This window comes from Elephantulus edwardii, unplaced genomic scaffold (genome assembly GCF_000299155.1).
Source record: "Elephantulus edwardii isolate Elephantulus edwardi_28Jun2011 unplaced genomic scaffold, EleEdw1.0 scaffold00001, whole genome shotgun sequence".
Classification (NCBI taxonomy): domain Eukaryota; kingdom Metazoa; phylum Chordata; class Mammalia; order Macroscelidea; family Macroscelididae; genus Elephantulus; species Elephantulus edwardii.
This window is the reverse complement of record NW_006399751.1, coordinates 28,100,473-28,111,660: the sequence shown is the minus strand read 5'-3', so window position 1 is coordinate 28,111,660 and position 11,188 is coordinate 28,100,473. Positions and strand designations below refer to the sequence as shown.

The following is an 11,188-nucleotide window of genomic DNA, read 5'->3' as shown; positions in this document are numbered from 1 at the left end:
TGGCTATGTAAGAAGGTTCTATAATATGAAGTATTTTCTTGTTTTCCAAGTTGTTGTTGCTAGATTCTGTCAAGTCGAGCCTAACTCATAATGACCCTATGAAAAAAAGATCTGAAACTTGTTCTATCCTGTGCCATCCTCACACTTCTAGACACACAAGAGCCCATTGCAGCAGTCACTGTATCAATTCACCAGGTTGAGGGTCTTCCTCTCTTTTGCTGACCTTCCACCCTGTTCAGCAACATGTCCTTCTCCAAAGAATAGCACCTCCTAGCAACATGAGGAAAAGCCTCATCATTCTTGCCTCCAAAGAGCACTCCAGCAGCTCTTTTTTCAAGACATATCAGTTCATTCTCTTGGCCATCCATGGAATGTTCAGTGCTCTTCTCCAACACCACAGCTCAAAGGCATCAATTCTCTTTCTGTCATCCTTAATCATTGTACTGCTATAAAATGCATAGCAAATAATCAGGAGTACGGCCTAAATCAGACTCACCTTAGTTTTCAAACTGACATCACTACTCAATAATTTGGAAAGATCCCTAACTGCAGATTTTCCCAGTGCAATGTGTCTCCTTATTTCTTGACTACTGGTATTAATTGTGGATCCAAGCAAGATGAAGCTACTAACAGTTTCAATCTCCTTTTGATCCATCATCATTCTGCCTATCGGCCCAGTGGTAAGAAGCTTGGTTTTCCTGACCTAGAGAAGCCATCAATACCAAAGATTGCATTCCTTGATCTTCTGCAACAACTGCTTCAAGTCCTCCTCACTTTCAGCAAGCAAGGTTGTGTCATCTGCATAAATCAGTTTATTGTTGAGTCTCCCTCCAATCCTGATGCCACACTGCTCCTCACAGAGTCCAGCTTCTTGTATAATTTGCTCAGCATACAGATTGAATAGGTATGAAAAGAGTGCACAACCCTAGCGCACCTCCTTCCCCATTCCAAACCATACGGTGCTCCCCTACTCTGTTCACATGACAGGCTCCTGGTCAAGGTATAGGCTCCTCATCAGCACAATCAAGTCCTCTTGGATTCCCATTCTTCTCAATGTAAGCCACAACTTGTCATGAACCCCACAGTCAAATGCCTTTGCATAGTCCATAAAACATAAGTAGAGATTCTTCTGGTATTCTTTACTTTAAGCTAGGATCCATCTGATATCAGCAATAATATCCCTGGAGTCACAGCCTCTTCTAAATCCTCCTTTAACTTCTGGCAGTTCCTGATCTATGTCCTGTTCTAGATATTTTTTAATGATCTTCAGTAGTATTTTGCTTGCATGTGATATCAATTATATTGTTTGATAATTTCCATGTTGTTCCAAAGTTGTATCACCTTTTCCCATAGAACTCTTTTATGATACATAATTCAAACCTCATCAAATTCTAAAACACTTTATGGTCGTTGTTCCTTTTTATTATTTCAAACACATTTTAGCAATTTTGAAATTGAATTGTGTACAAACCAAATAAAATTTACATCATACAAACATTCCCAGCTATGACGGTGGAGACATTTGAGCCTTCTGCATTGACCTCAGGCCTTTTCATGTAGGTGCTTTTCTAAATTATCAAGGTTGTTTGCACCTTCACTTTCCTTCTCCTTCTTGGGCTCTGGCTCTGCTTCTGGTTCTTTCTGTGCTGATGTGGTTGCAGAAGCAGCTATGGCTTGCAAGAGTAACAGCAGCTGCGGCAGCCATAGCCATTCATTCCTTTTTCCTTCTTGTGTTTTTGTGGGTCTTTTGCTTCTTATCCTTCTTTTTCTTTTTTTTTTTTTCTTCTTTCTTTCTACCTCCTTCTTGGTCTGAATTCCTTGCTGGTAATGGGCTCAGTGTTGCGCTCTTAGCCTTTTTGACTGGCACCAATGGTGACCAGTTCGAGGTGGGCGACTGAAACTAGATAGGGGATAGGGATGCCTGGGGGGTTTCAGTTTTTGGCTCAGGTGATCCTGAGACAGACAGAGATGACTCTCTCCTTATAGTCTGAGGACTTGGTAAGGCAGCCGTTTTTGTCTTTTTAGGTTCTGGAGTCCTCAACAATGTCTTAATGGGTCTAGTACTTGGAGAAGGGTGCTGCCTTCTTTGGGGTAATGACAATGCTCCTCTTTGAACAAGGGGAGGACTTAAGGTGATCTGAGGAGTTCAAGGCCATGGTGATGGAGAACGCCGCTTGTTTGGCTGTGGTAACTGGGCTTCCCAGCTAGATCGGCTTGGGGAAGATCCTTTTTTATGTTTTGATTCTAAGGAAGGTGAATGTCTGTTGGTGACTGGGGAACTTCTTTGTTTGGGAGATGGAGAACGGGACACCCTACACTTTCTCGGTGGAGAAGGTGATGCTATTCATTTGGGAGGGGGCAAAGCAGTTCTTCTCTTTGGAGGGGAAGAAGGAGAGTATCTACTCTCTATTCGAGGAGAGTATCTTCTTGATAAAGGGGAGCATTAACGTGGTGGAGGAGATGGAGTCCTTCGCCATGGAGGTGGTATGGAGAATTGCGTCGCCGAGGAGAAGGACCAGGAGAAGGAGAGAACCACCTTCTTGCGGGTGGTGGGGTAGGACTTCTCCATCTACCATGAGGTGAAGTTTCTTTCTGACGCTTGGTGGTGATGGAGAAGCACTTCGGGAGGAGAATGTCTCCATCGTCTGTCTACCTCACCATCCTTCACATGAGACCTCTTAGATCTCTCATCTTCTGAGAAGGACAAAGAGCCAGAATCAGATGAATACTTGGTTCTGTAGTCTGTATTGGTGTCTTTGTTGCTGTTTTGCCACCTTTATCTTCCGATTCAGATAACTCTACTTTTCAAGGTTTGGGTGCTGGTGAAGGGAACTCTTTTTTTTTTTTCCGTAACTTTATGTTTTGCTATTTTGTCTGAAGTTCTCCCTGGAGAAACCAAACACGACTTTTTCTGTTATGTATTGACTGCTGGGCTGTTGGAGAAGGACCACTTTTTGGCGGTGGAGTTGCTAGAGATGAAGGTTGGTGCCATTGCCTTGGAGGACTTGCTGAAGGAGAAAATCTCCGAGTTTTTTGAGGGGGATTAGATGTCCTCTTGGGTGGCTTCTTTGGTGGTACCTGGGACCGAGATGAAGGAGATGATGAGCTACTTCCAGACAAAGATGCTGATGCTTCTCGGTCTTATTGGAGATCTGCTCCTCTGGTGCCTTGTTGGAGGAGGCATTTGTCTTGGTGTAGTTCTTTTTCGAGGGGATGGTCGTTGTTTTGGGTTAGACTGTATTCTAAGTGAGTATGATCTTGATCAGGATCTATGATATCTTCTAGGTCAAGTATGAGAAGGAGAGCAAGAATGTGTCCAGGACCTTGACGAGATCGAGATAGTTATCGAGTCATCTTCTTTTCCTTTCTTAGAATTTTTCTTTCCTTTTTTTTTCTGGAGAAGGCTCTTAGGCTCTGAGAGAGGTTCAGCTTGGGAACTTTCAGGATGTGACTCATAGAAGTGGCCTCTTGTACTGAAGGTCCTTTTACTTTCACTGAAGTTTCTGGGAGTTCTGGAGTTTTCTCCTATTCTGGAACAGGGGAAGGACTCTGGCTCTTAGGTCTGTGACGTGGAGATAAAGAATGACTGCACTTTCTGCCTCTCTTGACAGGAGACGATCATCTTCTAGGAGACGGAGATCTGAATTTTCATCTTATGGGTCTTCGAGATCTTTTTTCTAGGCTGTTTTCTTTCTTTCTTATCCCTTTTATCTTTGTCTTCATCTTGGTGTTCATAGATGCCAATTTTTCTTGTTCAATTTGTCTCTGTTCTATTTCTTCTTTCTTTAGATCTATAAAAGCAGAAGGGATCCCAGCAATGTTTTCCTGTGTACTTAATACGTTGCCACACACTTTTTATATTGACGACCTTGCTTAGAAACACATTTGCCGTCATTTGCGACAACATATTAACAACAGTGGACACAGTTCACCCATCAATTCTCTAGCATTTTTTCCATTCAAAAACCCAGTCAAGTTGATTTGCATCGTTTTGGAATTTGGATTCTTCACTTCCAGCAGGTTAAATATAAACTCAATCACAACATCATCTTCAAACCCAAGGATTTCCATTACTTGTTTTGTTATCCAATGCTTTATGACTTGTAGATTTACTTTGCTCATGTCTACCTTTTTTTCCTAGGCAATCGGCAAATTTCAGCTGCTTTTGTAGCTTCTTACATAGGAATTGGTGACAGTTCTTCTCTGAATGTTTGATAAAATTAACTTGTAAAACCATCTGGTTCAGGACTTCTTTTGGGCAGAAGTTGTTTTATTACCTTTTCTATTTCTTCTTTTGTAATGGGTCTGTTCAGATGTTCAATTTTGGTTTTTGTCAGTTTATGTAGGATGGGAATGTCTAAGTATTCTTCAATTTTCTCTAGGTTTTCATATCTGAGTATAGTTTTTCATAATAATCCACTGTTAGCCTTTTTATTTTAGTTGGTTCTGTGACATTGCCCATTTTATCTCATATTCAGATTATTTGCAACTTTTCCTTCTTTTGTTAGTTTTGCTAGTGGTTTGTAGATTTTATTTATCTTTTAAAAGAACAAACTCCTGCTTTTATTGATGGTTCCAATTGTTTTTCTGTTTTCTATTTCATTTATTTCTGCCCAAATTTGTATAATTTCAGAGGAGGTTTTTTGGGAGGGTGTCAGGTTTTCTTGCTGTTCTTTTTCAATTTGTTGGGAGTTTATAAAAACAGGACTAGAATTACAGAAAATACTGAGAAACATCCTCCTTACAGATGTGTCGAAGAAAGCAGGATGGGCCAAAGTAACTAGCAATGACACCAAAAAGAAGTCTACAAAATGATATTTGATGGATAATTTTGCTGGGTAAAGTATTCTTGATTGACAGTTGTGTTCTTTGAGTGTTTGATAATGTCCTTCCATTCTCTTCTTGCTTGCGTGGTTTCTGCTTAGAAATTGGCATTTAATCTTATCTGCTCTCTTTTATAGGTTACTCTTTGTTTCTCCCTTGCTGCTTTCAGAATTCTCTCCTTATTCTTCGTTCTGGCAAATTTGACTATGATATGCCTTGTGATTTTTTCTTTGGGGTCTATTCTCTATGGTGTTCGTTCAGCTACATCAATATATATATATTCTCTCATTCTTCATTATGCCTAGGAAGTTTTCTTCTAGTTATTCTTCCACAACTTTTTTGGTGCCTTTACTTGCTTCTTCCTGTTTGAGATTCCAATGATGCATATGTTATTTCCCTTGATGGTGTCCCATATTTTTATTAAGGGTTTTTTTTTTCTTTTTCCTTTCTTTTTGATTCTGCTTTTCTTTTTCCCTAGCAGATCAGTGGTGAAAATTTAATCTCTTATTTCACTGGTTCTGTATTCCATCTCTTCAACTCTGCTCATGTTTCTCTCCATCATTTTGACAGCATCTGAAACACTGGACCTCATATTTTGTATTGTGATTTCTTGTTTTTCCAGGGCCTCTAGTGCCTCACTTGTTTTATCTGCATTGTTTTGGATTCTTTTGTTAAGCTCCTCCAGATTTTTGCTTGCAGTGTGCTGTACTTCTTCAAGTTTGTCTTTCACCATTGAAAATATTCAATCATTGTTCTTTTAAATTCCATCAGACTTTCTGGCTTCAGGAAATCCATTGATACTGTCACTTTTGGGGGTGACATCTTGCTTTGGGCTGGTGTCAGGTGTAAGTTAGCCTGCTTCCTACCTAACATAGCTGTGGTAGAGTTTTTCATGCCTGAAGTGATAGCAGCTACCCTGCCTGGGTTTCTCTCTGCCTTCTGACCCAAGGGACAATATGCTTCAATTCAATAGAGAAAAAGCCTGTGAAAGCAGCCTCCTAGTCAGACAACTGCCACAGCTAGGCCAGGGCAAGGTGCTCTGGGCTATACACAGTTATTGGACTGAACATGAGGAGATGCAAGACAGAGTGTGGATATCTGACTGGAAAATCAGGAAGTTTGGTTTGCCCTTCGAGGATGAGCTCCAGCTCTCTAACTCCCTTCTGATTGATGTTAAGGGGTCACATGTGATCCAGCCATAGAGCAGTGACACACACACACACACACACACACACAAGGTACCTCACTCAAATTTCAGTGTCTCCTAGCATTCAATATCTGGCATTAGCATCATTGTCACCTGGTACACGGCATCAGCAGTGGAATCAGTTGGGGCATAGCATTAGCAGCCATCCATTAATATTTTATCAATAGAAATTCTGAACATACTGTGAATAATTAAAAATAACTTATCTGTACACTTTTAAAGGTTTTAAAGAAATGATCTTTTAGTAAGAATGATCTCATTTCTTCACAATTTTATTTCATGAAAATAAAATCTTCTTAACTAATTATAGCTTCTTATAAAATTTCTACATGTTAAGTATAACTTTTAAGGTAGTTTCAGACTTAAGGCACAAGATAATCATATATTCCTCAGAAAAAATTAGCAGTTGAATGCAATTTGGGTTTTGTTCCCACAAGTGCAAAGGGTAATCATATATTACTTTTTAACTTGACTAAATACATATGATATTCAGAAGCATTTCATGAAAGAATAGCATATGTTATAAAGATGTCCTAACCTAACCATTTATTTTAGAAAAATTTAGTAGCATCTAATACCTTACTGTTTAAGCAATCTTAAGACTTCCAATTCAATATTCTTTTAGACAAAGTAGATTATGTTTAGAATTTAGAAAATAATTTTAAATCAGTAGAATAGTAATAGATCTACATTGAGAATGTCTTAACTCTTCCACTGCAATGTAGACATTCATTATTAATATAACGTGTTGTTGTTGTTGTTGTTATGTGCCATCCAGTCGCTTATGACTCATAGTGACCCTATGTACAACAGCCCTAAACTCTGCTCTGTCCTGTGCCAATCTCACTGTCTCTGACACTCCCGTCCCGATTATCCCAGTCACTGAATCAATCCACTTCGTAGAGGGCTTTCCCCTCCTGTGCTGTCCCTCCACCCTCCCAAGCATGATGTCCTTCTCCAAGGACCAGTCTCTCCTCACAACATGTCCAAAGTATGTTAGACGGAGTGTTTTTCATGTAAAATCAAACTGGTAAGAATGTGCTTAGGTTCAAAGTATAATTTTTATGAGAAACAGCACAGAAAAATGATAGACAGGAGTGATCCAGAGAATGGAACAATAAATAATAACACAGAAGAGAAGACAGCAAAAGGTTCTGGACTTCAGGGAAAAGGCAAGACCTCATGATTTGAAATTTGAATGATCAAAACAAAATTAATCTTCTGTACATTATGCCTAAGGCTGACTATAAACAACTACATGACAAAATGGTGATTTTGTTTTTCTAATTAATTTTATTAATAACACAAATATTTCAAGGGACAAATTCAGATACTAAAATGAGAAGAATGAGGCATGTCTTAAGGATTCTTTCAATAGCAAATGTAACTGACAAAAATAATTAATAACATAATTGACCTTCTCTCAGCAAATATTTCTAAATATTATTCTTTAACCATTATAGTTACATTATGCATTAAAATATAAAAATATGTATGTGAATATTTATAAACCTTTAATATTCTCTCTTATGAAACCTGTAACTACACCAAGAGGCTAATGTACAAACAGAGCAAAGAAACACTACATGTTTTAAAATTAAGAAAGGTGTGAATCAAGGTTGTATCCTTTCTCCATACCTATTCAATCTGTATGCTTGAGCAAATTTTTCAAGAAGCTGGATTCTATGAAGAAGCATGTGTCATCAAGATTGGAGGAAGACTCATCAATAACCCTCAGTATGCAGATGATACAACCTTGCTTGCTAAAAGTGATGATAACTTGAAGTACTTGCTGCAAAAGTTCAAACACTACAGCCTTCAATATAGGCATCTTAATATCAAGGGGAAAAACCCTTTTCACCATTAGAGTGATAGGCAGGAGCTCTGGTGGCCTAGTGATAAGAAGCTATTATTCAATCCCAAAGGCAAAATTTTAATCTACCAAATACTCCATAGGAGTAGGATGGACTATCTCCTTCCATGTGATTTACTACCTCTGAAAACCCCAGGGTTAGCAGTGGGTCAGTTCCAACTCTGTGGCACACAACAACAACAGGCTCACAGACACTGTCACTATTGTTGTTGTTGATTGCCTTTGAGTCAGCATGACTCATAGCAAATCTATGAACAAAAGGCCTGGAGCCCCTCTAAAACTATCATTTTATTTTGACATTTATCAAAGTTCATAGTTTCCAGAGGCGTGTTGTTTAGGAAGTGGATACTGTCAACATTATCTTATTTGGATCCACAATCAATATACTTGGTACTCACAGTCAGGAGATCAGGAGACATATTATAGTGGGAAAGTCTGCAGTCAGGGACCTATTCAAATTACTGAGGCGCATTGAGGACTACCTCAAAATCATGGTCTGATTCAGCCTATGACATACATTTTGTGACTTATTTATTATTTTTGTTTTTAATCAGTAAAGAAAAATAAGATTATCAAGTATGTGTGTGTAAATATATAAAAGTAGCAAAAGCAGTAAAATGATGAGGGGAAAATGGAAAGCAAACAAGAAAGTGTTCATTAAAGAATAATCAAAGATAGCTCAAAATTTCATTTAAAGAATTTCAAGGTGAAGAAGAGTCAAACACAAAAGAACACATATCCCACTACTACTATTAGTAGTCCCAAAGAAATAAAAGTGTAACACAAGTATATGTATACACATATTCATTGCAGCACTTTTACAATAGAAGAGAGAAAAACAACCCAAATATTTATCAACGTTTGAGTAGCTGAAGAAACGATGGTACATTCACACAACGGAGCATTAGCAGCACTAAAGAGTGATAAAGAATTCCTGAAACAATGCACAGCATGAACATATATAGAGGAAATTATGCTGAGTGACATAAATCACACTCAAAAGGACTATTATGGAATTAGGTTGCTGTTATAAAAAACTAAGGAAAGATTTACACATAGAATCTTTCTTGGGTAGTTATCAGGGATGGAAAGGGAGGGAAAAAATTATTAAAAATTAATGACAAGATAGTTTTAGTGAAAGAAAAGCCAATGTAGAGATTGATCAGATATCATAATTATTAAGTACATTAATAAATTTGAATAATGTTATAAAACAAAATTTAAATGAATAATTTAATTGAAACTAATATGATTTGTATAATTTCACTCAAATAAGGGAAAAAAAGAACTTGTGCTTTCATTGAGCAGTGCCCTAAAAAATTTATATGAAATATAAAGTATACGGATTTTATATGCAAACCAATATATAATAAATGGATATGAAAATATTTAGACCATGGTACTTTTTTAGACACTTTTAGACTAATAAAGAGAAAGAGTGGGATGATACTAAAAACAATTGCTATTATCTCCTTTCCAAACAGAACTGTGCTCCATAGATTTTCAAGGCTGTGACTTTTCAAAAGCAGATTGTCAAGCTGATCTTTGCAGAATCTACTGGGAAGGCTTTAACCTCCAACATTTTGACTAGTAGTTAAGCTCGTAACCTTTTACATCCAAAGAACCCTTTCTTAGAACATAGGTGTTATCATATAAAAATATTCAGAGGTAACAGAAGCATTGCTGTCCAACTCAAGGCAACTCTACATACAACAGCTGCTGTGTTAACCCATCTCATGATTTATCCATGTCCCTATTTTTCATTAGCCCTCTGCACTACAAGGTTTCTTTTCCAGGGATTGGATTCTTCTGATTACGTGCTCAAAGTATTTGAGACAAAGGCTTCCTCCATTCTTACTTCTAAGAGCATTAATGTTACATTTCATTCAAGACAGATTTGTACTTTAGACAGTCTGTTTAAATTCTATATTCTTCATCAACATCATAATTCAGGGCCATCAATTCTTCTTCAGTCTTCTTTATCTATTGTCTAATTTTTACATGCAAATGAAGTTATTTAAAATCTCATGGCTTGACTCAAGTATACCTTAGCCCTCAAAGTGACATCCTTGCTCTTTAGAGCTTAACAGAAGTCCTTGGCAACAGATTTACCCATTATAGTACATCACATGGTTTCTTGACTACTGCATCCATGGCTGCTACTTAGGATCCAAATAAAACAAAGTCCTTGAAACTTTAACCTTTCTACCACTCATCATTTGGTTTTATAAAAGAACTGTGGAGGCTAGAAGGCATTGAGACATTGTCATCTTAAACGTTAATGTTATTTCTGATGCAAATTTATAAATCTAAATCTATTAAAATATGGAAGTAACATTTCTTGGTATATAAAATATCAAATGTTTATATCCTGTGTATTCAATATTATGAAATTACCACAGGTATTATACTAGAGAAGACAAAGTCATGGAGTTTGGAAAATGAGTATCTAAAGTGAAAGGCATTGAACAATGTGCCACAATTTCTAGTCATCCTGCGCATCCTACAGAGAGTAAGTGTTGATCAGTGAAGAATTGTTTTAGGTTTTAGGATAAGTTTGTCAAGATAAAAAAGGGTTAGGACAGACAGATTAACTAGTAATTTTGACTCTGTAGGATTTCAATTAAAGGTCATTTACTGAGCTCCTGGAGAGAATGACAAGACTAAGATTCAAGAGAACCAAAGTAAAATTTTAAAAATAAAATAAGGTAATTCACAGGTGAACTACACTAAGGACTACAAAAACAGAAATAGAAACAAAGTATACTGTGTGGTGTATAAATTAGCCATTTGCGCATAAGCATGCTAACAAAAAAAGAGTCCCAGTGACAGACACAGTGTGTGACTTGGTTTGTGCACAGATCAGTGCTTCAAATTCACTAGACCAACTACAGGAGGACAGACAGACTTCTCCTGTGAAGATTAACACCCGTGGAAAATTAATGGGGTCACTGTAAGTTAGAATTGAGACTAAATATTTTTTTAGTATACTAATAAAAGAGTGATACAGTTGAAGAGCAAGAATATGAATGTAAAAAAATAATATCTATAGCTAAAGTCATCGCAAAGACAAAAGAGGAAGAGAAGACCAAAATGGATGTCAGAACCAACTCTAAAGATTGCACTGGAGGGCAGAGAAGCCAAAGTGCAAGGAAGAATTCAGGATACTAAAGAGCTGAATAGAAGATTCCAAAGGGCAGCACGGGATGACAAAGGAAAATATTACAATGAAATGTGCAAGGAGCTGGGGTCAGAAAACCAAAAGGGCCGAACTCGCTCAGCAT

General features: G+C 37.6%; 1 pseudogene; it reads right to left on the bottom strand.

Moving 5' to 3' along the window:
• Window positions 1–1,504: 1,504 nt before the first annotated feature.
• Window positions 1,505–11,188, bottom strand: part of LOC102843973 — a 59,524-nt pseudogene continuing 49,840 nt past the window's right edge.